This window comes from Heteronotia binoei, chromosome 2, assembly GCF_032191835.1.
Source record: "Heteronotia binoei isolate CCM8104 ecotype False Entrance Well chromosome 2, APGP_CSIRO_Hbin_v1, whole genome shotgun sequence".
Classification (NCBI taxonomy): domain Eukaryota; kingdom Metazoa; phylum Chordata; class Lepidosauria; order Squamata; family Gekkonidae; genus Heteronotia; species Heteronotia binoei.
This window is the reverse complement of record NC_083224.1, coordinates 94,681,218-94,708,660: the sequence shown is the minus strand read 5'-3', so window position 1 is coordinate 94,708,660 and position 27,443 is coordinate 94,681,218. Positions and strand designations below refer to the sequence as shown.

Here is a 27,443-nt window from a genome sequence, read left to right as displayed (position 1 = left end):
AGATGAAATCAGGGGGTGGGGGATAGCTGCCTCCATACATAAAGTACCACAAAGCTACCAATTAACTGCAGCACTCCCCTACCACAAAAACTACACCACTACATAATATTTTACGTAAATCGAAGTAGTGGGTTATTAAAAACAGGGAGGAACAGTTGGATACAATACATGGATAAATGGAACAAAGCTGCACAGCAAAACAAAATATAAATTTAGTTTCTAGTCCTCACTTGTAACTTCAGTTTAAGGATATAGTCATGTTCTGGTATTATGAAAAAGTGACTAATGGCTCTATATACTTTTTAAAAGTATATTAGGGTTGCCAGCCTCCAGGTGGGACAGGAGAGAACCGTGTTCTACTAAAGAATAAATTAGTTATGTGAAGTTGTTTCTGAACAATGCTGAAACCCTTTGCAGAATATACTTCTGAAAACTAGATGCAATAAATGCAGGATGTCTCATTATCTTCAGTGCTTAGCACTACATAGTTTATAATGTACAACAAACATTCTTGCAGTTTACAATATATATTTACATAAAGGCAATTGCCAATTTACAATTTAATGAAAGAGTCCACTCAGAACGAAGACTCCAAAAGGTGCAAAGTCCTGATAGATGCGAAAAAGCCTCTCCAAATCAGTAATGATGTTGCCAACGTGGTCAAGGTTACTTTGCAGAAAATTAAGGCAATGTCTTTATACAAGCAGCTGATAACACGTTCCCTAGGTTTACAAAGCTGTTTTTCGTTGTCAGCCTTCATCTGATCATTCACTTCATATTATCTGGAACCACTGCTCACAGAAGTATAAATGCAGTTAGTCAGTTTCTCCAAAGGGCATTAGCGGTTCTACATTGTTCAGAAACAACTTCACATAACTAATTTATTCTTTAGTAAAACATGGTTCTCTATGGTTCCTAACCTCACTGTGTTCATCCCTCTTGGTTTGCACAGCCTCCAGGTGGGACCTGGAGATCTCCTGCTTTTACAACCTATCTCCAGTTGGCAGAGATCAGCTCCCCTGGAGAAATGACTGCTTTAAAGGGTGGTCTCTATGACATTGTACTATGCTGAGGCCCTTCCCTTCCCCAAATCCCACCCTCTCCCCGCTCTACCCCCGAAGTCCCCAAGTACTTTCCAACACAGACCTGGCAATCCTAGTTACTAGCAGGTTAAATATGTTTGCTACTAGCAGGGTAAATATGTCAAGTTCAGTTCATACAGGTAACTGTTTGTCCTTGTTTATGTTCTAGCTATCTCATCTAAACTTAACCAGTAGTAATTAATCCTTAACATATAAGATACAGAAGAAAAATGTGCAGTTCCTTCATTTATCACCATGGTCTTCTTTTAATACCCTATGCATTATAAATTAGACTTCAGTTTGTACCAGTAATATCAGGAGTTTCTTCAATTTAATAAATTTGATGCTCAAATATTTTAATATTCATATTTTGCTTTTCTGCAAAGCACTTTAATATATTTTTAAAAATATGAATTAAAGATCCTAAAATGGCTTACCATAGTGGGTGTATGCAAATTACATATAGCTGGTCTTCTGGATACTACAACCATATTTTAGGTCTTTGTGCATTACATCATCCTGAAGTGAAGAAAGGTGACTTTGTTGTATGGAGAGTAATGAATGTGAGACCCCCAGAACCTGATAATGTTTTTTTCTACCTGCTCCTGAATTCTACCTTCTATAGCCTAGTCAATGTTTAACTAGTATGGATGTTGCTTTGCTTTATGATTTTCTGTTGTCTGTCCTCCTGATTCCTTAACACACATTCGTCTTGGTTAGAGCATAGAGAAATTCTGACAATTCCTCATTTTTTGATATGAGTAATCAAGCCATGGGTGACTGGCCGTAAACATATTTAATTTTATCTGCAAAATTCATAAAGCCCTCTACCCAAGCTGATGTTAGCCATACAGTCTCTTTTTTACTACTTAGTTACATGCTTTTGAAAATGCTGCTGTCAAACCTTCCCAGTCTGGAGAACAATGATTTTACTCTCTGTCCAACCAGAATAGAAGTAAATACAATACATGAAAGGCAAATTTATCAGAGATCTGGAATGAACTTCTGGTCAATTTGTGTCTTGAGGTGACAGAAAGGGAGCCCAGGATGTAGCCCGGAGGTTCTACAAAGGCCCACTGCCATGGTGACTTAGTGCAGTTCTAAGAACACTACTCTCTGGGAGTAAGCCTCACTAAATAGACCTGAGTAGGATTCTGAATAGACCTGCTTAGGGCTGCTTTCTAAATCTAGCTAAAAACTAAACCTTGGATGCATGCCCTCAGCTACCCAGCTAATTCAGGAGATCTGCTAGTAGGCTATATGATAAATATACTCATTATAGAACTGGAGCCACTGACCATAAAGGCCTGTTTCAAATATTTACATTTCCTACTTTCTGATTTTCATTGCTTAATTTCCACATTACAGTGGATCATGTAATTGCATTTAAGATGGATAATAATTACACAGCCTACACACAAAAGCAGACAGCTTTCAGCAATTCATCTCACAGCTGTGTCAAAATATTTTATTTACAGAAACCAGACTATTATGTGGGCAGGAATTCCACAGGCCATGGCATAAATTTATTCTAAAAATTAATATTGTTTTTGAGCTCTGGCTGTGTACAAGTAGCATTGCTGGAATACCCATTCCTTGCTTTCTTTGAGCACTCTAAAAACTCCCCCCCCAGTAAAACGCACACTTTCTAACCCTGTCCTTTTCAGCAAATGTTAAATCTTAACAACAAAAACCTGAAGCATCCAGATCAGACATAAAAGAGACCTTGTCGGGCCAAGCCATGTGGGTCATAAAATGTAATGCCAGGTAACAGAGATGTAAACTTTATGAAGGACTCAAACACAATTAAAGATTTTTTTTAAAAAAACCTTAAAATAAAATATGCGTAAAACATTAGCACTGTTGCAATATTTTGTTTATTTAACTGTTTCTGATAACTGACACTTCTTGCTCTGAATTATTGCATCAAAAGCTGGAGACAATGTCTGTGCTGTAACAATCTTGAGTATGCTGTTCAGGTGTGTATCTGTAAGTTGCAAACCTACTTTTGATTTACTGACATTCATTACAGAAATCTCATGGTCAATGCTTTGAGCCTAAGACACAGGGGAAAACATAAAATGGCTGAGCATTGTGAGCATTTGTACATAAGTTGCTTCATGTGCTGGTCAGGGAATGGAGAAAACAGATGTTTTGCTTTGTAGCTCCTGTGCGATTGAGCAAGCTTGGCAAAGCAAGCTGTGATACAGAAGGAAGCAAGAGAAAGAAAGAAGGAAGCAGATGACAGTGAATTGCTCACAGGCCTGATAAGGGTTAGGGGGCCTGATCTGGCCCTCGGACCGCGGATTTAACACCCCTGATAAAGGATAGATAGGAAAGATAGCTTTTCATGTTCTTAATTTAATTTGCTTACAGCTTTTAAGAGCAAAACGAGGACAGCCATTCCAGAGTGAATCACTCGCATAAAGCCACAACTCATTCATTGTGATGTAAAGTAACACTGAAAAAAACAGTGATCTTGTTTTTCATTGAACCTTAAGGATTACTTTATGTTACTATTTGTACTTCTACACTTATCTTCTAGATCAATACATGTGTGAACAGGACCTAGTAAGGTCCAATGGATTCAATGGAAAGATTTTCACATGTATAGGGTATAATTTAAAATGTTATATATAAATGCAAGTGACTGTGATTAATGATGTAGCATTTTTTTGTTTCAGCAGTTATTAGAAATACCAACACAAAGTTTAAGCTTGCAATTGGTCATGGAGATACGTGTCTATAGCAAGGTCAAGCAAAGAAAGTGATCACTGATCTTATTATTGGAGAAGTGATCTCAAGACAAATGATAAGTAAAAATTATGAATTCTGTAATCTAAAGCAGTAACCTGATTACAAGAACACATCACCTACTGTTGGTGATGTACTGGTGACATACCAAACACTTTGAAATACCAACTAGGACCAGCTCCAGCACCTGACCCGCTATCCTTGGCATTCTATCTCAAAGTTACTTCCATGTCCTGCAACCACCCTCATAACAGTGGCTACATCTTCAGATCTATTGGTTTTATTGTGTGCCCATATTGATTAACTATTTTAATATTGTAAAGTTACATTTTAACTATTTATTATGATGTAACCTTCCTGGAGCCCTGCTGTGCAGGAAAAGGCCAGATAGAAATCAAAAGTATGTATGTATGTATGTATAAATAAATAAATATAAATAAATATTGCTGTCTGTCTACTGCGGGGTGGGGGGGAATTAATGAGTATCAGTATAAGGAGGAGAGGGAAGACTTCGTTTCCTTCATTCTCCCCATCTAATTTTCCTCCTTGATCAAACAATCATCAAGGCTGCTTTCAAAATAAAATAACTGCGAAGGATGAGGGGAGAGGAACATGTAGCTGAGCTCTCAGCTACATCTACCACTACTCCACCTAACCTAACTACAGTACAGCTCAACTGTCCATCTCCTACAAGTTTCTGGACAATGAAGCATACTTCAGTTAGCACATTTCAGGTGATAATTTGGAAGTGGTTGGTTCCATAATTAATGAAAAATTAGGGTTGTGTGTGTAAATATTGTGTGTGTAAATATTCAGCACAATTCAAGATAGCTTTTTTGTATTATACCACTGCTAGGTTCAGAAATTTTCCCCTATTTCATTTTCTGAGCCCAGTCCACTTAACAAAGCAATCAAATTAGCATCTAATAAATATCCCACCAATGTCAAAACAGTATTTCAGTTACTTTACACATTACTGTCTCCATGAGGGTAACTATTAAAGCCCTTCAGTTCTTCATGACCCAGGTGGTTCTGCTGCTACCACAGTCCATTGCACACGCACCTGCAACTTAGCTGCCAATCTCAAAAGTGAGTAGCAGCTCTTAGAAACTATTTCCCAAATAGGACAGGTTGGACTGGACTTGTACATGGCAGGTGACACTGGAATGCCGTTTTCTCTGGCTCAAATGTGTGGGGTCAGCCAAAATAACTCTACAAACATGACATCTGGATTAGCCATTAGGAAGAAGGGGGGCTGCCCCATTCTTACAGAGGCCAATATTTGTCATGGGAAGCATTAACCTCTTCCATCAAGTGGTAATGTGTGAACTGACACCTAAATCACAATCTATGGAATCAAATGCCCTCAAAATCCAGCATTCTCAACAAGTTTCCTTCTGGCTGTCCCAGTTGTCACTGCCTATATTTAAGCAGTGCTTAGTTTCAAAGTTAACTGGAATTGAAGTGCTTATGTAGGGAATCTCCATGCTTGCAGACAAGTCAACAGTCATCTGCTCCTCCAATTTTAATAGAGGCCACAACAGAGCACTGTTGCAAAGACTTTGGAATCGATCACCACTAGAAAATCTTCTGTTGGCAACAGTCAACATATCTTTGCAGTGCATTTCTAACATCAGGAAAGACTGCAGACAATGGTCCAACAGATGGTTGCTTCAACAGGGAGTTGAAGATTTTGATCTAGAGAGGGTGGAGTTGCCCTGACCTGGATGTGTAACGTGGTACTGATTGATTTCTGGCACATAAATGAGATGCCCCCCTTATATTTACTAAGCCCATTTTAAATGATTTGTTGGGTATATGTTTACAATAAACAATTTCAAATTATCATGATTTGAAGGGTTTTCAGGTGCTAGCCCAGACTTGCATGGAGTTCTCAAGGCTTATACTTTTTCTCAAATACTGTGATTGAAAATGTGTACAAGGCTACTCCCTAGAAAACTCCAAAGCATAACTCTGATATAAAGCAGCACTCCAAGATAATAGTGCACAAGGGATGTGGCACAGACTATAAAGCCCTGTTATAAATACTTTCTGAAAGCTATTGCCAGGTTTGATCCATATTATCCCTGGGGCTGCTTATCATTATTATCAACAGATTATTATGTGCCTTGTTTTAGAGGAAAGTGGCTAAAGATGGCTGTTAAAACTATTTCCGATAATGGATTACATAGCCCATATTTACGGTACTATTTCAGCCTCAATTCTGATCAGCTTTTGTTGATTTATAACACTGTCACCCACTTTAAGAGCCTGCAGTCAATTGCATTATACAGGGTGTAATGAATAGACCTACCAGTTTCTGATCAAAGGCAGAGCTGTGCTACAGAACAGTGGCGCTAACATCTTAAAAGGTCCAGATGGGCTCCTTGGATAGCAGGAACATATAAGTTCATAGTGCATCAGCCTGAATTGAAATTTCAGGCTGTTGAGAAAGAATGGGATAGATTCTTCTAAAAGGAATATTTGTCGATTTTACAAATGGGGCAATAGGTTACCACATGTAATTCAGGTCAATGATCAGGATGAACTAGAGGATAACCAAACTGTGGTTCAATCTGCATGCAGTTATATCAACTAGTGAACAGAACACATATAGCTCTTTTCAGTGGTGGCAAATGCATTGTGTGCAGGATCCTGACATACAAACATCCACTGAGGGACTCAACTGTATTGAATGGTGATGGGAAGTTGAGCCAGTGGGCTTTTACCAGCTTTTGGACATATGCAGTTGGTATGATCGACTATTCACTTCCTTAGAAACCTCATAAAATCTCAATACATAAGCATTAATTCATTATTGCACGGCATTGTGTGAGGTATAGCCAGGAGAGCCAAAGACTGTCTGGCAGTCGTAAGTTCTAACTCTTTCTGGATAGCTAGACTTATTTATTTGGGGGGGCTGAGAGAGTTCTGAGAGCTATAACTGACTCAGGGTCACACAGCTGACTTCATGTGGAGGAGTGCAGAATTCAAGCTGGTTCTCCAGATCAGAGTCCGCTGCTCTTAACCACTATTTTTATTTAGTTATTTCTGTGGATTTATATTCCGCCCTTTCCCAAATTATATTTTGCCCTTTCCCAAATTACACCATGCTGACTCTCTTGGGAATCACTGTGTTGGATTGTCAGTATTGCAATCTGGAGCAGCACTTGATTATAAGGCGTGAACCTTGGTCACGAGGTCATAGTAGAAACAAAACTGAATGTGTAGGAATAGGGAAACCAGTTCTGGTGGCAGTATTACAGAAGCATCAAAGAAGAAGCAATGGAATAGGAGAAAATATAAGTAGCTGTACATCAAGTAGGTGGTAGCATTTGTTTAATTACGCAAAACATTTTGATGCCTCCTTTCCACCTGATCAGGGTCCCCAAGGTGGCAAAAATAGAAACACTAAAACACCAAACATTTAAAATAACTCAATAAAAACACACATACAACCAACACCAAAACCAACCAGGAGGTCCAATAACTGCTACTGGACCTCTTGGTTGGTTCTGGTGTTTGTTGTATGTGTGTTTTATACACAATACTTTGTATGTTTTAACTTCTAGTTTACTTTCCTTTTTCTTGAGATTTTTGTAGATTTGTAACAGCCAATGGCTAATTACAATAAATGAACTCAAGTAACAATAACTGTTACTGGAGGTACATAAAATGAAACAAAAAGAGTCTTCATCTGAAAGAGGGAGACAGAGGAACCTACATGTTTACTGTAGTCATCTACTGAAGACCTGCTTTAGTTTTCCCTGCCATCTGAGGCTAGGTAGGTGGCAACCAGAGAGGCCTTTCTTGGTCATGGCACCAAAAGGGTAGGAAACTCCCAGTTCCAAACTTTTGCTGCCACGACCAAGAAAGGCCTCTCTGGTTGCCATCTATCTAGCCTCAGATGGCAGGGGAAACTAAAGCAGGTCTTCAGTAGATGACTGTAGCAAACAGGTAGGTTCATATGAGAGAAGGCGGTCTTTAAGGTTATGTTTGTCATAGGTCACAATGGGCTTTGAAGGTCAATACCTGCACCTTGAATTAAGTCCAGAAGTAAATGGGAAGCCAGTGTAGATGGAACAAGACTGGAGTGATATGGTTCCTGTATTCCACACTGCAGTCAACACTCTGTGGCCTCCAACCTGCCACCATGGAGTTGGCTGGAGGGGAGCCCTGTCCCTGAAGAACTTCGGCTTGCCTGACATGCTCAGTGCAATGGCATCATCTGGAGATGACATCATCACACCAGGCACGTTGCACAGGGGACAATCTAGTATTCAGAGGGAAACTCTATGGTGACCATAGGGTTTTCCCAGAAATGCTAGAGTATCCCCTATGTGACATGCCTGGCACAATGACATCACTTCTGGGTGATGTCATTGCTCAATGTGTGCTACACGCATGTGAAGAAAAGGGAAGGGGACTGGACTCCCCGCCAGTAGCCAGGTAAGACCTGGCAACCCTACATGCTCCTAAGATTCCAGCTTCTGAGGAAAGACTAGACAAGTGCTGAAAGAAATCTGAAAGAGATCTCACAGGAGAACTTATAGGCTCTGTACAACTTGATATGGGCCTACAAATCAAAATATCTTGTTGGACCTACAAAGCAGAAGACTTCCAAGCTAGAATTAGACCTCAGTTCAAGCTTCAGCAACAAACAACGCAAGGTATGGATTGTAAAAAAGAGTGCTATAAAAAGTATATCCTGTTTCATACAGTTTACTTGGTTGCAGATTTTTTTTTGTAGATGCCTCTTTTTATGTAAGTCCCTGAGGATACAATTAGTAGACATTATTGCTCAATGGGCAAAATCTTAATCTTGCAGAAGTATATGCTGGTGGCAGGGAGAGAATCGCTCCCCCCCACCCACCATTGCATGATTTTACAAGCATTCTTCCTCAGTCTATTTCTTTTATACTCCTTCCTGTTAAGAGCTGGCTTACGCTCCCCTTCGTTTATTTCTGCTTTCCTTAGAGGCTGTGATGCTGACAAGCCAATTAACTATACACAAGCAATGTCTGAATTATCTGTGGCTTGAATGAGAAATCCTTTTGGAACTCAGTTTGCCCTAGGATTCCGAATCACCTTGTCTTTGGTCTGGCCATCCTTGTTTTTATACATGTGTGGATTATTTTGTTCTGCGTTTCTGATGACGCAATTTGAAAGCTCCATGCAGCTCTGAAGGGTTGTTTTAATCATCAAGATCCAGATGGTGCCTCTGTAGTGTAATAAAACATTCAGATTAAGTCTAGGTGCTATATGCCTCCCTAGCAGAGTGCAAGATGCACAAGGACAACAAAAAATCTCTCCAAGGAAAAGCATAATACAAAGGAAATTAATACAATTAAAAAGATAGGCACAGTCAGTTACAAGGGAATAAGCACATCTCTCAAACTCTGGAAGCAGTACAGAACATCAGATTACAGAATACATGGAATTCAGCGAGGAACAGAAATATATTCTAAAGCCATGCCTGGTAACCATAAGAGGGACCAACACTAAGATGCAAATTTATAAAAACTCAAATATTCTTCAAAATAATTAATGCAATGAAACTTTTAAAACATAAGATTTTTTCCCTCCACTAATCCTAATCCTTAGTGACCATGTACTCAGCAAGGTTTTACTGCCCAGTTTTTCCTTTATCCCAAACCCATTGCTACCATTCAGACAAGCAATATTTTCCATTAATCAACCTATTAGAATCATAGAGCTGAAAGGGACCTCCAGGATCATCTAGTCCAACCCCCTGCACAATGCATGGATTTCAGAATACTTCCCCCACACACATACTTCCCCAGTGACCCCTGCTTCATGCCCAGAAGATGGCAAAAACCTCCAGGAGCCCTTGCCAAACTGGCCTAGAGAAAAATTGCTGACTGACTCCAACATGGCAATCAGCATTTCCCTGGGCATGTAAGGAAGGGCCACAGGAACTAAGCACTGATGCAACCCTTCCCACCCTTCTCTTCATGATCTGTTTAATATACACAATCAGCATTGCTGTCAGATGGCCATCTAGCCTCTGCTTAAAAACCTCCAAGGAAGGAGAGCCCACCACCTCCTGAGGAAGCCTGTTCCACTGAGGAACCGCTCTGTCAGGAAGTTCTTCCTAATGTTGAACCAGAAACTCTTCTGATTTAATTTCAGCCCATTGGTTCTGGTTCAACATTTTGGAGCAAGAGAAAACAATTCTGCACCATCCTCTGACAGCCCTTCAAGTACTTGAAGATGGTGATCATATCACCTCTCAGCTGCCTCCTCTCCAGGCTAAACATCCCCAGCTCCTTCAGTCTTTCCTCATAGGACGATCTCCAGATCACTCACCATCTTCGTTGCCCCCATCTGGACATATTCCAGCTTGGCTATATCCTTCTTAAATTCTGGTGCCCAATAGTCTAATCTGGAAGTGTCTATTGTATGAATCACTGTGGCTAGATCATGGACGGCAAGATAAGGGACCAACTGCCGAGCCCGCCTCAGATGGAAAAAGGCAGTCTTTGCAGTGGTGGCAACCTGGGCCTCCAGAGATAGAGAGGCATCCAGGAATACCCCCAAACTCTTCGCCTCTGTCAACAGCACCAGTTGGGTACCATTAAAGAGTGGGAGCCTGATCCTAGCTCCCACTCCCCCACAACCCAGGCCCAGGACTTCCATCTTTGATGGATTCAACTTCAGCCAACTCTGACGCAGCCAATCAGCCACGGCCTGCAATGCCTCACCCAGTTTTTCAGGAGCAGAGCCCTGGCAGCTGCCCATAAGCAGATAGAGCTGGATGTCATCAGCATATCGGTGACAACCCAACCCATACCTCTGGACCATCTGGGCAAGGGGGTGCATATAGATGTTAAATAGCACTGAAGAAAAGATCACCCCTTGCAGCACTCCATATTCTAGTGGGTGCTGCTGGGACCCCCCCCTCCCCCCGCCGAGAGGCACCCTCTGTCCCCGACCCTGAATCCCCATGTCAGCAAGGCAGTAGGCCAACACATCATGGTCAACTGTACCGAACACTGCCTAGAATCAAAGTTTCAACTTTATGTTGATCAAGACAAAAAGGTGGCCTAGCAGTTCCCGACATTGCAAAGTATTATAAAGCTACTATTTTATCCCAGATGACCAAAATACTGTACCAACATCCCCCGCCGCCGTGGACGCCCATAGAGGAAGCTCACTTTACCCCACTGAAATACTACGAACTACTATGGCTCAAGAAAAATGAACGCCCACCGTGGCAATTCATGAACCCATTCCTCAGGGCGCTCTTGTCAGTATGGGATTCGGAGCGTCATTTTCTGGCTCCAGGACTCTCTACTATCTCATCTTTTATAGGACAAAAATATTTCCTCCCTGCCCAACTACCCTTTTCTTTCAAGGTCTGGAGAGACTCCTCAAAAGTTTTTTTCTTTAATCTTCTTTCATCTTCTAAACAACTTCTACCTAAAAATGACCTAGACCAAGTTTTGACTAAGCCAGCACCTTGGTTTGAATACTTTCAAATCAGGCACTTTCTTCAGGACCCTAAAGTGATCTCTTCATTTTCTCGCCCTTCATCTGACTACGAACATCTGGTTCTTCATTTTCACGAAGAGAGAACGCCTAAAAGTCTCATTTCACGGCTGTATCGAATCCTATTGTCTAAACTCGAAGCAACCTTACCCTCTTACACCACTCAATGGCATAAAGACTGTGGCATCATCCTTTCCCCCGACCAATGGGACTCTATATGGGCTAGTGATGCCCTACAATCTACTATTATAAATATATCTCAACAAAACTTTAAATTGATTGCACGTTGGTACCTTACTCCTAACCAGTTCTTCCATATGACCCAGTTAGGCTCTTCAGACTGCTGGAGAAACTGTGGGCTCAAAGCCTCTTATTTTCACTGCTGGTGGGACTGCCCCAAAATCAGACCATTCTGGACCTCAATTTGTGCCCATCTCTCCTCCCTAACTGGGGTCTTGATCCCAGATGACCCAACAAGGATACTTCTCAATCATTGGTCTGATACCCGTCTCTCATCTTCAAAAAAATCCTTGATAGTTAAACTCCTGACAGCTGCTAAAACCACGATCGCGCGGTCCTGGAAAAACTCATTGACTTTGACACTTGACAACTGGCTACTTAAAGTCTGGGAACACATTGTAATGGATAAAATTCAGGCAGCCATAGACCACAAAGACCCATACCAAGCCTACGCTAAATATCTGGCAACTTGGCTTCCCATTCTAGAAAAGCTTGACACCGATCCATTTTATGCTAACTCTTATTCTAAAAATAAAATGTATAAGGATTTCCTTTTGCTATAAAATTTTTTTAACAAGTTAATTTCAAGTTATTTAAAGTGTATTATATCTTCCTTTTTCCTTTCCTTGATCTTATTTTATTTTTAAATACTGTGTTATAATAACTATAATTATTATTACCTTCAGTTTGTATTTTGTCTATTTTGTTTTTAAATGTTGTTTTTGCTCTGTATTCTGTCTATTAAGCTTACGATGTTATCTCTGTTAATCTTCACGGTAAACTTCTTGCGTTATGGATTGTAAGCTACTTTTATGCCTCAATAAAATGTTTAAATGTTAAAAAGAAAAAAAAAACACTGCCAACAGATCCAAAAGTATCAGCAGCACCAAACCACCTCCATCAATATGCCTCTGGAGGTCATCCACTAAGGTGGCCAGCACTGTCTCCGTCCCATGGGCAGGATGGAAGTCAGACTGGAAGGGGTGTAGGATGTCCGTTTCCTCCAAGAAAACCTGGAGCTGCATCGGCACCATCCTCTCCACTACCTTGGCCAGGAACAGTAAGTTTGACACTGGGTGATAGTTTGTAAGGACCGTAGGGTCCAAAGATGGTTTCTTTAGGAGAGGACAATCCACTGCCTCTTTCAAAGCCCCCGGGAAGGTCCCTAATAATAGGAATGAGTTGATAGTCTCCTGCAAGGGGATTCCTGACCTCGTTGCTCCTGATTTTAACCAGCCACTATGGGAAGGGTCAAAGGGGCATATGGTTGGTTTCACAGCTGCTTGGGACTTGTCCTTTCAAAAAAAAGGAGATAATGTTAGTCTGACATGACTTGTTCTTGAGAAACGCATGCGGGCTGCTAGTAATACAGCCATCTTTTCTAAATGTTCAAGGAGTGACTGTTGATTTGTTCTAAAATTTTTCCAGGAATAGACATCAAGCTGACGGGTCAGTAATTACTTGGATCCTCCTTTTTTCCCTTCTTGAAGATGGGGACAACATTTGTCCTCTTCCAATCATCCAGCACCTCATCTGTTCTCCAAGAATTCTCAAAAATAATGGACAGAGGCTCACTAATTATGGCTGCAAGTTCTTTTAGTACCCTTGAGTGCAGCTCATCTGGCCCCGAGGACTTCGTTTCAGTTGTAACTATTGACATGGAATGAAATCAGGTGTGAGTTGAGAGGTGGTCAGGTTTGCAGATGACACAAAATTTAGGGTGGTTACAACAAAAATGGATAGTGAAGAGCTCTACATTGGGGGAGTGGGCATTAAAATAGCAAATGAGTTTTAATGTCAGCAAGCATAAAGTGATGCATATGGTTTCACATACACATTGATGGGATCTGAGCTGGCAATGAAAGATCAAGAATGGGATCTTGGGGTGGTAGTGGATAGTTCAATTAAAATCTCAACCCAGTATGTGGCTGCTGCAAAAAAGGCAAATTCCACACTGGTCATAAGTACAACAGAAATAGAGAATAAAACTGCTACTATCGTATTGTCCTTATACAAATCTATGGAGAGACCACACTTGGAATATTGTGTACATTTCTGGTCACTGCACATGGAAAAGGATAATGTAGAGCTTGAGAAGGTGCAGAAAAGAGTAACCAAAATGATTAAGGGGCTAGAACAATCTATAGATTAAGGGGCTAGAACATGCTTAGGGCTGTTTAGCTTAGAAAAAAGGCAAAAATGGGGACACTTGATAGAGGACTTTGCAGACTGAACTGTTACAGTACAAAAAATCTACGATCTCATTTTGCACAATTTATTAAAAAGCTGTCAAAGGAGGAGTACTTTGGATTATTCTGCAGCTCAGGTGTTTAGGATTAAGAATACAAAGCACCTGTTCACTATCTTTATATTTTATATCTATCTATTTCCAGGAACTGTTCTCTGCATTTCAGGCTGGGTTTGTTACAGACCAGATTAGAGGCAGAGGAAACTTTTTGCATAGGTAAAACATAAGAAAGAAATCTGTTGCCAAAGACTGGTTCCTGCAAGCAGTCACAGTGAGAGGCAAATATATTTTATGTGAAGGGCTTTTTGGAGCATCATTTCATAACATGCTGTGGGACAATCTGGGATTTCTGTATCATAAGACTATGAGGTCTTTATCCCTGATAGTAAGCTAGAAGAAGATTAGAAAAGGGATACTTTGCTTCAGTTGGTGGTGGAAAGTGCTGCCAAGTTACATCTGACTTATGGTGGCCCCATAGGGTTTCAAGGCAAGAGATATTCAGAGTATTTGTCACTGCCTGGCTCTGCATCATGACCTAGTATTCCTTGGAGGTCTCCCATCCAAATACCAGCCAGAGCTGACCTTGCTTATCTTCTGAGATCTGATGAGATTGGGCTAGCTTGGGCTATCCAAGTCAGGGCACTTGCTTCTAATAGGCAATACCCAAATAGATCTTGTTTCAAAGTAGTCCCAGCCCATTCTATCTTCCAATTTGATGAGGCCCTGTTCAAATGGAGTTGCTAGGGCCATTTCTGCAAGTAAGGCACTCTATCCAACTCCAAGAGCTCCAAGTCGTCATCAAGTGTGATCAGAAAGCCTCCAGGACCCAACCTACCATGCAGGTAAGGTAAGAACATTAGAGAAGCCATGCTGGATCAGGCTAATGGCCCATCCAGTCCAACGCTCTGTCACACAGTGGCCAAAAAAACCAGGTGCCATCAGGAGGTCAATCACTGGGGCCAGGACACCAGAAGTCCTCCCACGGTTGCCCCTCTCAAGCACTAAGAATATAGAGCATCACTTGCCCAGACAGAGAATTCCAACAATACAGTGTGGCTAATAGCCACTGATGGACCTCTACTCCATAAATTTATCCAATCCCCTCTTGAGGCTGGCCATGCCTGTAGCCGCCTGCGGCAGTGAATTCCATGTGTTAATCACTCTTTGGGTAAAGAAGTACTTCCTTTTATCCATTCTAACCTGACTGCTTAGCAATTTCATTGAATGTCCACGAGTTCTTGTATTGTGAGAAAGGGAGAAAAGTACTTCTTTCCTTAACTTCTCTATCCTGGGCACAATCTTGTAAACCTCTATCATGTCACCCCTCAGTCAATGTTTCTCCAAGCTAATGAGCCCCAAGCGTTTTAACCTTTCATCATAGGGAAAATGTTCCAATCCTTTACTCATTCTAGTTGCCCTTTTCTGCACTTTTTCCAATGTTATAACATCTTTTTTGAAGTGTGATGACCAGAATTGTACACAGTACACCAAATGTGGCTGCACCATCAATTTATACAGGGCATTATGATACTGGCTGATTTGTTTTAAATTCCCTTCCTAATAATTTCCAACATAGCATTGGCCTTTTTTTATTGCAGTTGCACACTGCCTCGACATTTTCAGTGAGTTATCTACCATGACCCCAAGATCTCTCTCTTGGTCAGTCTCTGCCAGTTCACACCCCATCAACTATGTAGTTAGGATTTTTGGCCCCAATGTGCATTACCTTGCACTTGGCCACGTTGAACCTCATTTGCCATGTTGATGCCCACTCACCCAACCTCAACAGATCCCTTTGGAGTACCTCACAATCCTCTCTGGTTCTCACCACCCTAAACAATTTAGTGTCATCCGCAAACTTAGCCACTTCACTGTTTACTCCCAACTCCAAATCATTAATGAACAAGTTAAAAAGCATAGGACCTAGTACTGAGTCCTGCGCTACCCCACTGCTTACCACCCTCCACTGCAAAAAATTGCCCATTTATACTCACTCTCTGTTTCCTATTAATTAGCCAGTTTTTGATCCACAAGAGGACGTCCTTTTAACCTATGACTCTTGAGCTTACTTAGGAGCCTTTGATGAGGAACTTTGTCAAAAGCTTTCTGGAAGTCAAGGTAGACAACATCTATTGGGTCCTCTTTGTCCACATGTTTGTTCACCCCCTCAAAGAACTCTAACAGGTTAGTGAGACAAGATCTTCCTTTACAGAACCCATGCTGAGTCTTCCTCAATAATTTTTGTCCATTGATGTGCCTGTTAATTCTCTCTTTAATAACTGTCTCCACTAACTTTCCTGGTATTGAAGTCAGAATGACTGGCCTGAAATTTCCCGGATCTCCTCTGGAATCCTTTTTAAAGATGGGGGTGACATTAGCTAGCTTCCAGTCCTCAGAAATGAAGGCAGATTTTAATGAAAGATTACATATTTTTTCAGGAGGTCCATAATTTCATCTTTTAATTCTTTCAGAACTCTTGGATATATGCCATCTGGGCCTGGTGACTTATCAGTTTTTAAATTGTCTATCAGTTATAGGACCTGCTCTCTTGTCACCTCAATCTGAATCAGGTCTTTCAACACCCCTCTCAAAATCAGCAGCTCTGGAGTGAGCAAACCCTTCTCATCTTCCACAGTGAAGACGAAGGCAAAAAATGCATTCAGCTTCTCAGTCATTTCCCTATCATCCTTCAGTAGTCCTTTTACCCCTTGGTCACCCAAGGGCCTCACAGCCTCTCTGGCTGGTTTCCTGCTTCTAATGTATTTGAAGAAATTTTTATTGTTGGTCTTTTTTTGCAATATACTCCTCATAGTCCAGTTTTGCCTGCTTAATCACAGACTTGCATTTTATTTGCCACAACCTGTGTTCCCTTTTATTAACCTCACTTGGACTAGCTTTCCACTGCTTAAAGGAATCCTTCTTACCTTTTACAGCTTCCATTACTTTGTTTGTTAACCATGCAGGTCTTTTTCTATGCCTATTAGTGTCTTTCCTGATTTGCAGTATATATTTTAACCGACCTTCTGGGATTCTAGTTTTAAACAGCCTCCAAGTTTCCCCAAGGGTTTTGACTCTATTTACCTTTCTTTTCAGTTTCCTCCTCACATGCCTCCTCATCTCAGAGAAGTTACTCCTTTTAAAGTTAAAAGTGGCTGTGTTGGTCTTTTTGGGCAACTCTCTAGTTATACAAATGGTGAACTGCTTCCAAGCAGTGCAATCACTTTTACATCTCTCACCAGGTCTTGGACATTACTTAGGACCAAGTCCAGAATTGCTTCTCCCTTGGTAGGTTCCGTGACCATCTGCTCCATAGCACAGTCATTGAGAGTGTCTAGAAACTGAATCTCTTTCTCCTGATCTGAACACATATTGACCCAATCAATGTGCAGATAGTTAAAATCACCTATTATGACACAGTTTTTACATCTAGCCGCTATCTTTAATTATTTCATCATTTTATAATCATCCTCTATCTTTTGATCCGGTGGTCAATAACAAACTCCCAAAGTTAAGCTTCCTTTTAGGCCCAAAGCATTTCGACCCAAAGCATTTCTAGAAGCGAATCTAATTTTCTGACCTTCTCAATCTTACTGGATTGTATACCCTCTCTGACATACAGAGCCACCCCACCTCCAACTCTTCCCTCTCTATCCTTCTGATATAATTTATATCCAAGAATCACCGTGTCCCACTGATTTTCCTCATTTCACCAAGTTTCTGAAATACTGACAATGATTATATTTCTCCCCAACACTAAGCATTCCAACTCCCCAATTTTACCTCGGACACTTCTAGCATTTGTATATAAACATCTATAATTTCCCAGGCAAATTAGGCCTGCAACCTTTTTTCTGCTGCCTCAAGACTTTGCCAGGCAGTCCATACTGTTTGTCACCATCTCAGTGGACAACTCTAATCCACTGTCTGGTAGAAAAGTAACAACTAAAGTCATCCCAAACCAGAGACATTTCAGGTAAGGAAGTAACAGTGATAAATCTGTTCTCCTTGAGGCCAGGCAGTAATGCACCCTAGAGAATCTGAAGATGCTGGTTAAACCCAAGGAACATAGGAGAAAGGGTAAAGAAATCACTGCTTCACAGAGAGGCCTCCCCCCCAAAAAAAATGTTCTCCTTTTTTTCTTCTTTTCTAATTTCTTGGCTTGTAAAGTGCCTTTATTCAGCAACCCTTTTTAGTTGGAAGGCTATATCAGAAAGGATTTTGTGATCTTTGCTGCAAATGAGTTCACTGGACAAACCTACTGCATTCTATGGCAGTGATTCTGGTAAGCCAATCTCAGGATTATTTCATTAGTTTAGCAGAAGTCTCAAAACTCCTTACAAATGATTGTGAATTCTACAGTAGCTCTTTTGCTATTAGCTATAGTAGCTGGCTGATCTCTGATTCTTATTAACAGATGGACCCAGTGTCCTCTTGAACCAAGTCATTCTGAATTAGAAAGGGAGAGTATATGGAGTAGAGCCCTGGAGCACCTTGGGAATGCAAATCAGAGAGCACATTGAGCCAGAAGCAAGTAAAGTTTTCATCTCTATCCAGTGCTACAGCAAGGCAGCTATTTGTGTGCTACTTCCTCCCAGTCATTGCTCAAAGTGATGAAAGTGTCATGGTCACCCTGAAGTTACAATTCAAAATGCAGACCACTTGTGATTCATAAGTTACCACCCTTATTCCATTTTGCTTGAGTACCATGATGAACTCCTATCCAACCTGGTGGCATTTCTGACTTAGCACAGCATTTTTCCAGCTGTGTATGCAAGCCTTGGGGTGCCAGACAAAAAGTAGTAAACCCTGCACCATGTTCTCCTGCCATGTTGGTATAAAATCAGCATGAATAATTTTTGAAACCAGGGAACGTACTACAGTAGTACTGGAGGGAGAGGTGCTGTACCTAAAAGGGAGGAGGGAAATGTATCCCAGACATGAAGTCCTGTACATACACAATAAATTATTGTCAAGGCTCTGCCAGAGGAATTTATGCAGGGTGTATGAGAAGAATGATGCTGCTAACTAGTTGCAAGGGGGAGGCATATTTGCAACTGATCATTATTGAAGCAGTTCAAATATGCAGGAGTTCAGGTATCCCTAGACATCAAGCCAGAGTTTTCACATGCAGAACCCAAACAAAAACATAGCTCAAATGGTATCAAGGTATTCCCTAATGTTTATATACTTCATTTATCTCCTGCCTTTCTCCCAAGTGGACATACAAAGAGGCTTACACCATTATTCTCTCCACCATTTTATCCTGTGAGGTAGATTATGCTAAGAGTGTGACTAGCCCAATGTTACCCAGCAAGCTTCCATGACAGAGTAGAGATTTGAACCTGGGTCTCAAAGATCCTATTCTGGCATTCTAACCAGTACACTATATTGGCTCATCATTTCACATATGATGCTGTTCTTTGGTTGAGGTTCCCTTAGAGCAAAGGTGTTGAACTCATTTGTTATGAGGGCTGGATCTGATGTGTCACTTCGATGGGCTGGACCAGGCATGTCATAAAATGTAACACAAGGTACCGGAGATATAAACTTTATAAAGGTCATCTCATATGTCCAATGGCAATAGCAGGTGAATGACAATAGCAGGCTTGATTTAGAATCACAGAGTTGGAAGGTACCTCCAGGGTCATCTAGTCCAACGCCCTGCACAATGCAGGAAACTCACAAATACCTCTCCCTAAATTCACAGGATCTTCATTGCTGTCAGATGGCCATCTAGCCTCTGTTTAAAAACCACCAAGGAAGGAGAGCCCACCACCTCCCGAGGAAGCCTGTTCCGCTCTAACGGTCAGGAAGTTCTTCCTAATGTTGAGCCGGAAATTCATTTGATTTAATTTTAACCCGTTGGTGCTAGTCCTACCTTCTGCGGCCACAGAAAATGATTCTGCACCATCCTCTATATGACAGCCCTTCAAGTACTTGGTGATCATATCACCTCTCAGCTGCCTCCTCCCCGGGCTAAACATCCCCAGCTCCTTCAACCTTTCTTCATAGGACTTGGTCTCCAGAACCCTCACCATCTTCGTCGCCCTCTTCTGGACCCATTCCAGCTTGTGTATATCCTTCTTAAAATGTGGTGCCCAAAACTGAACACAATACTCCAGGTGAGGTCTTATCAGAGCAGAGTAAAGCGATACCATCACATCATGTGATCTGGACACTACACTTCTGTTGATACAGCCCAAAACTGCATTTGCCTTTTTAGCCACCGCATCACACTGTTGACTCATGTTCAGCGTATGATCCACTAAGACCCCCTAGATCCTTTTTGCACATACTACTGATAAGACAAGTCTCCCCCATCCTATAACCATGCATTGGATTTTTCCTACCTAAACGCAGAACTTTACACTTATCCATGTTAAAATTCATTTTATTGGTTTTAGCCCAGTTTTCCAGACTGTTAAGGTCATCCTGTATCCTGTTTCTGTCTTCTACTGCATTTGCAACCCCTCCCAATTTAGTATCATCTGCAAATTTAATAAGCATTCTCTCTATTCCATCCAAATCGTTTATAAAGATGTTGAACAAAACAGGTCCCAGGACAGATCCTTGAAACACTCCACTTGTCACTCCTCTCCAAGAGGATGAGGAACCATTCACAAGCACTCTTCGGGTGCGATCTGTCAACCAGTTACAGGTCCACCTAACAGTAACAGATGTGATATGCAGAGTAGTAGTAGTTGTGGAGATTCCAGTATTGGTAATGAGACAGGAAACCTAGGTCTCATTTCCATCCAGGACAATTCTGTCCAAGAGGATGCAAAGAATAAATGGACATAAGTCTGACATTAGAAATCACAACATTCAGTTGCTGACCTAAGAGTAGCAATGTTCTTACATATGAATTTCAGAAGGAGATTAGAAAGAAACTGCTGAATTGCAATTGATAATGAACCTCAGGACAATGCATCCTCCTGGACTGAACTGACAGCTAGTTTTCCTGTCTCATTACCAATGTGTGCAATTATCATTTGGCATCTGAAATCACTTCACTCTCCAAGATATAAGGACCAGTCCAAGTGTTCTGATTCCTAATAGGGTCTTTTTGAAAGAAAATGAATCAAAATAGGAACAGAGAAATCAATTTAAAAAAAAATCAAAATAAGTTAAAATAATTTTCTCAGTGACATTGTGCTTGTCAGAAGAATCCATCCATCATCCATCCATCCATCCATCCATCCATCCATCCATCCATCCATCCATCCATCCATCCATCCTCTGAAGATGATGTGTGCTTACACACAAAAGCTTATACCTGGAATAAAATGTTGTTGGTTTTAAAGCTGGGACTCCAATGTTGTTTTTCTCTCTCTCTTTCCTCCCCCTCCCTCCCTCCCCAAAAGAGGAGCAGCAGCCTGAAAGCAGGAAGCTCTGTGTATGTGTGAAAGAGAGGGAGGGAGAGAGACAGAGAGACTTGTCTTTGTATCTCTCCCGCACAAAGCAGGAAGCAGCCATGGAGCTCTGGGGGGGAGTGGCAAGAGGCAGAAACAGGAAACAGAGAGCCACTGAGGGAGCTGGGGAAAAAGCAACCTACTGTGCAGCAACAGCAGCACCCATGGAAAGTGTAGAATGTAGATTCAGATTTGCACTAGAACATGCACAGAGTGCCACATAGATTTGCATTAACTCTAATCATGGAACATATTTGCACTAACTCTGATCGCAAAACCTGCCTTAAAATACACAAAATAGCACTTTTCTATGGGCTATAGACATAGTGATTTGGGGAACAAAGAAAAACATAGTTTCTTATTAGAATAGGGTTGCCAAGTCTAATTCAGAAAATATCTGGGGACCTTGGGGGTGGAGCCAGGAGACTTTGGGGTGGAGCGAGACTTTCCCATTTCCAAAATAAATGCATAAAAATACAGTAGTGCAGTTCACCTAAATAGTCATTATTTCCTCATCCCCCAATAGCTGCAATTCTAGTAAATAAAAGTGTAAACACACAAAAAGCAGTCAAAATGCACAGAGTTTGCAAGCTCACATTTTTGTGATCTCACTGGGGCTTTACTCACAGGAGCTGCTGTTCTTCAGCCTAACACAGCAAACAAAAGAGAGAGAGGTGGAGTTTTCCTCTATCCCATAAACAGGCTCCTATACAAAGACTCTGAAAACAATGCAAAACAAGCACAGAGACACGCATACACTATTACTGCCTCCCCTACAAAGACTTCTGATAAGTACACTTTCTCTCTCTCTCTCTCTCTCTCACTGGGTCTGATTCCTCCACAACGACATCTGACAATTACAGGGGCTACGCTGCTCTCTCTCTCGCTGTGAAACAAAAGCAAAACAAATGGAGGTTCTGCTTCTGACCCTTTCCCATGAAGTACTTCCTGCTCAACTTTAAAGGGGCACATACACACAAAGAGGCATTTTAAAATGGGACCTGTTTGCAGGTTTCTTAACCTGCAGGAGATCTAGAGGTACTGGTGGCTCTGTGGGCGGGGCTTCCCCTACTGGCCATCTGGCTAGGGGCGGGGGGAAGCCTGTAAAACTGGGGGGTCCCCTGCTGGGACCTGGGGATTGGGAAGCCTATATTAGAATCTTTGCTAAGCACATTAGCTATCAGAAGAAAACCTTTTTCTCTAGCAAGAATATTTTATCAGAGTATGTTCTGAAAGCATCTTTTTAGAAAAAGTAAACAATCTCCTTACCTCTGGAAACATATCACCCTCCAAAGGTCATATTGCCCTACAAAGGCAGACATGTTGCCTCTTACACATTAGAATTAGGCCAAATGTCCACACAAAGAAGACAAAGGACCTGAACAAACACCCCTTGGCCATCTGCACATTCCCAGAAAACCACAAATGCAACATACCAGGAAGCAAAGGATTGGGGGGTCCTGATTAAAAGACCTTATGATGTATCACTTCATCTTTGTTTCTAAAATGTTTCTACGGTCACCTCGATAATAGATCACTGTATTGCTCTCGACATGGGGCTACCCCTGACTCGAAAACTACAGCTAGTGCAGAACGCTGCGGCATGGCTGTTAATGGGGCTCCCTTGTTGGGAGCACATTCAGCCAGTGCTGAAAGAGCTGCACTGGCTACCTATGGTGTTCCGAGTCCGTTTTAAGGTGTTGGTATTGACCTTTAAAGTCCTATATGGTCGGGAGCCTGCCTATCTATGGGACCGCTTTTCTCCACATGTTCCCCAGCGAGCACTGTGTTCAGGGACAAAACAGGTTGCTTATCTGTAACTGATGATCTTCGAGTGGTCACCTGTGCAGTCACACACATGAGTTTTCAGCCTAGAACGAACCCAACCTTGAAGAATTTAAAGCTAGCCTAGGCATTTATTTGGGGGTGCATTTCCTCTCGTCCTGGGGAGGCGCTTTACGCACCCAGTTTCTTCTAGCCGCTGTATAGAGAAAGTTATCAAAAAAGTAGGTATAAACCAGCAGCGGGGAAGGCTGGGTGGGCGTGTGTGACTGCACAGATGACCACTCGAAGATCATCAGTTACAGGTAAGCAACCTGTTTATCTTCATCATGGTGTCTGTGCAGTCCCACACATAGGTGACTGGTAAGCTGAAGTGCATGGAGGTGGGTGCTAGTTCTGAAAAGGAACGACATGAGTTAAGCATGCATATAGGTACAAAGGTATTGTACTTACAGGAGAAGAGACTGTAGGCTTCAATCAAAGATAGAACGAAGTACAGCTTGTCTGAAGGACACGTCTCGCCGGGCACAAACGTCTAAGCCGTAGTGCGTGGCGAATGTCGATGTAGAAGACCAGACCGCAGCGGCACAGATGTCTTCCATTGGTACGCCCTTACAGAAGGCCGAGGACGTGGAAAGAGCTCAAGTGGAGTGAGCTCGCAAATGTTCAGGTACAGGCTATTTAGCTAGTTGGTAGCATAAAGCAATAGCAGCCACAACCCACTTCAAGAGTCTCTGGGTAGAGATTTTGTGTCCTTGTTTAGGGTTCCATAGGCTACAAAAAGTCTAGAATCCTTACGGAAAGGGCATGTCCTCTCAATATACTAAGCGAGGGCCCGATGTACGAAAAAATTGTGTAAAGTTTGTTGGCCGGCGTCACTAGGTTTCTGAAAAAAGGAGGGTAGAGTGGTCGACTTTCCCAGATGGTAAGGTGAAATGACCTTCGGCAGGAAGGTAGGGTCAGGACATAGAACCACGCTGTCATGGTGGAAGACAGTGTAAGGTGGGCCTGTCCGAAAAGCACAAACATCGCTAACTCTTCTGCCAGATGTAAGTGCTACTAGTAGTGCTGTCTTCCATGATAAGAGGTGCAGTGGAATGGATGCCATTGGTTCAAAGGGAGGTTTCATTAATTGGCTCAGAACAAGAGATAAACTCCACGTAGGTTGTAGTTGATGAACTGGTGGTTATAGATGCAGAATGCCCTTTAGGAAAGCTTTTGCAGCAGGATGAGAAAAGACAGTGAATCCTCCAATATGCGGGTGAAGGGTTGAAATAGCGGCCAGGTAAACCTTTAAGAAGGAATAAGCCAGGCCTGAGTTAGAGAGGGCCAGGGTGTATGACAGGATCTGAGCTATAGAGAACGATGTAGGCAGGAAATTGTGTTGAGCAGCATACTCTGCAAACCGCTTCCACTTTTGAGAGTAAGACTTTCTAGTGGATGGTTTTCTGGCATTTAATAGAACATGTCGGACTTTTGCAGGAAATTCTAGAAACTGATTCTCCAGGCAGTCAGTCACAGAAGTCCCGGATCGTGATGAAATACACTGGAGAGAAGGAGGAGTGTGGTGAACCATGGTTGGCAGGGCCACCAGGGTGTGACTAGGATGCAATTGGTCCGATCTGATCTGATTTTCTGAAGTGTTCTCATTATCAGTGGAATGGGTGGAAAGAGATAAGTGTAGCGGTCCCTCCCACTGATGGAGGAAGGAATCTCCCGTGGACTGAGTTGATGGAGGGCCCCGGGTATAGAAGTGTGGGCATTGGGTATTGCCCAGGGAGGCAAACACATCTATGACTGGAATTCCAAACATTTTGAAAACTGGTTGGAGGTAGCATCATTTGAGAGTCCGTTCGTGGCGACTTAGCATATCTGCCTGGGTATTTTGGATTCCTGGCAAATGAACAGCTGTTAGATATATGTTGTGAGCAATGCTCCAATGCCAGATAGCTAAAGCTTGTTTGCATAGATGGACAGATGCAGTGCCCCCCTGCCGGTTGATATAAAACACGGTTGCTACGTTGTCTGAAGTGAACTGGATGTGTAGACCGTGAAGAGATGGTAGGAATTTCTTGAGTGCTCTTTGGACCGCCAACAGCTCCAGGCAATTGATATGGAGGGATTTTTCGTAGGCTGTCCACTGCTCTTGTACCATTAGTGTCCTGAATTGGGCTCCCCAACCCCACCTCGAGGCATCTGTCATGACAATGGCTGATGGAGGTGATCTTATGAATGGCATCCCTGCCAGAAGGTGATATCCTATTGTCCACCATTGCAGTGCTGGAAGGATGTGATGTGGAACGGTTAATAAAGTTTGTTGGCATTGACGATGCGGATGGAACATCCGTATGAACCATAATTGCAGACGTCTCATGCAGAGTCTTGCATGGCAGAGGAAAGAAGTCGTGGCCAACATAAGACCCAGCATGCGCTGAAAGATGAGAGCTGTCTGGGTAGGATGAGATATGATGGAAGTGGCCAGAGACTGAATATTGTGAACCCTGTCTGCAGGAAGGTAGGCCTTGTGGGATACCGTTGATAGGCGTGCGCCTATGAATTGGATGTCTTGTGTTGGGACAAGGTTGGACTTTTGAAGGTTGACTTGAAGGCCCAGTGAGGATAGAAGTGCTAGAGTAGTGGAAATGTCCTGTTGAAGTTGCTCTTGGGACTGAGCCACAATGAGCCAGTCATCTATGTAGGGATATATGGAGATTTTTTGTTGGCAAAGCGACACCACCACCACCGCCATGCACTTTGTGAAGACTCTTGGTGCTGTTGATAAGCCGAAGGGGAGGGTGCGGAACTGATAATGTTGGTTCCTGACAGCGAATCTCAGGAATCTTCTGTGACAATGGTTGATGGTAAGGTGGAAATAGGCATCTTGAAGGTCTATGAGTGCCATCCAAGCATCTTTGGGGATTAATGGGAGAACAGACTGCAGGGTGATCATGCGGAATTTTTTGTACCGGATATGGCAGTTGAGTTTGCGGAGGCCCATTATTGGACGTTGTCCTCCATCTTTCATTGGAACCAGGAAGTATTGAGAATAGAACCCTGTGCAATAGAATTGTGGTGGGACTGGTTCTGTGGCTGCCTTGGCCAGCAAGGCAGCGATCCCTTCCTGGAAAGGTAGAGAAGGAGGGGTATGTATAAAGCAATGATGCCTTGGGGGCAAATCGAACTCTATGGTGTAACCCCTGTGGATGATCGCCAGGACCCATGAATCCGATGTTATGGATTCCCACATGGGGTAAAAAGGAAGCAGTCTTGTTGTATGGCGTGGTAAAGATGGAGGTGGTACCAGAAAGTCAAATAGACTGTTTTGGAGCAGGAGTCGTCTTCTTAGTAGGCTGTGGTCGAGATCGCTGATGGAATGGTTGCTTAGCTGGTGGAGCTTTGCATTTCCAGTAGTTGACCTGTTTGGGTGAATGGGGACGTTTGTAGAAGGATGGTTTCCAGCCTCTTTGTCTGTTGGCTTGAGGCTGTTGCTGACTGACCCCTAATCTCTTGGCTCTCTTCCTGCTGTCGTCCACTGTAGTTAGAATGTCGTCCATAGTCGCATTGAAAAGACCTTGACCGTCAAAAGGAAGGTCTTCAATTCTGAATTTAATGTCAGGCTGTAGTGACGAAGAGCAGAGCCAGGCGTGCCGAAGTAAGGCGATGGAGGTGGCCATGGTTCTAGAAGAACAAGCAACAGCGTGGCGGACCGAGTTAATCTGTTGTTTGCTTACTCGGGAGAGCTCTTGCAATATCTGTGATGCTTGCTTCTGTGCAGGGTCAGGTAAAGATGGAACCAGTGTATTGAGTTGAGATGTTAAATTAAAGGTATATGCCGAAAAGTAAGCCAAATAATTATGGATCTTGGAAGTGGCAGTCGAGAGGGAGTAAAGTTTTCTTCCCAAGGTGTCCAACTTCTTTCTCTCTTTCTCAGGTGGGACAGGATAACGTGTTTGTTTTGACTTTGAGGAGGAATGGACAATCATCAGGGTGATTAAATAAAAATTTTGAATCTGGTGCATGTATTTTATATAAGGATTCAATTCTTTTAGACGTAGGTGGTACCGATGCAGGCTTGTCCCAAGCCTCTTTTAGTCCTTCCAGGTGAATGGGTAGCATAGGTAAAAAGGATCCTGCAGGTAGGTCTGCATGGACCAGGTCATGGACCACATCTGATACTCTCGGTAAATCTGTGGTAAGTTTTATATTGAGAGCATTTGCCATATTTGTAAGCAGGCCCAGGTATGCTTTGGATTCCTCAGATGGAGAGAGGTCAGCTGGCTTTGTAATGTCCGACGTAGGTGATGTTGGTGATGAGATCGATTGTGAAGACTCCGAGTGCTCGGCTTCGGAATCCTCTGGAGCATCCATGGGTGTCGTAGCTCGGTCCTGTGTAGGCGTAGACAATGGTAAGGT

General features: G+C 42.4%; 1 protein-coding gene across 14 annotated transcripts in view; it reads right to left on the bottom strand.

Moving 5' to 3' along the window:
* PTPRF (protein tyrosine phosphatase receptor type F) overlaps positions 1-27,443 on the bottom strand; it is a 915,542-nt gene that overhangs the window by 244,056 nt on the left and 644,043 nt on the right. The gene's annotated exons all lie outside the window — the stretch shown is intronic.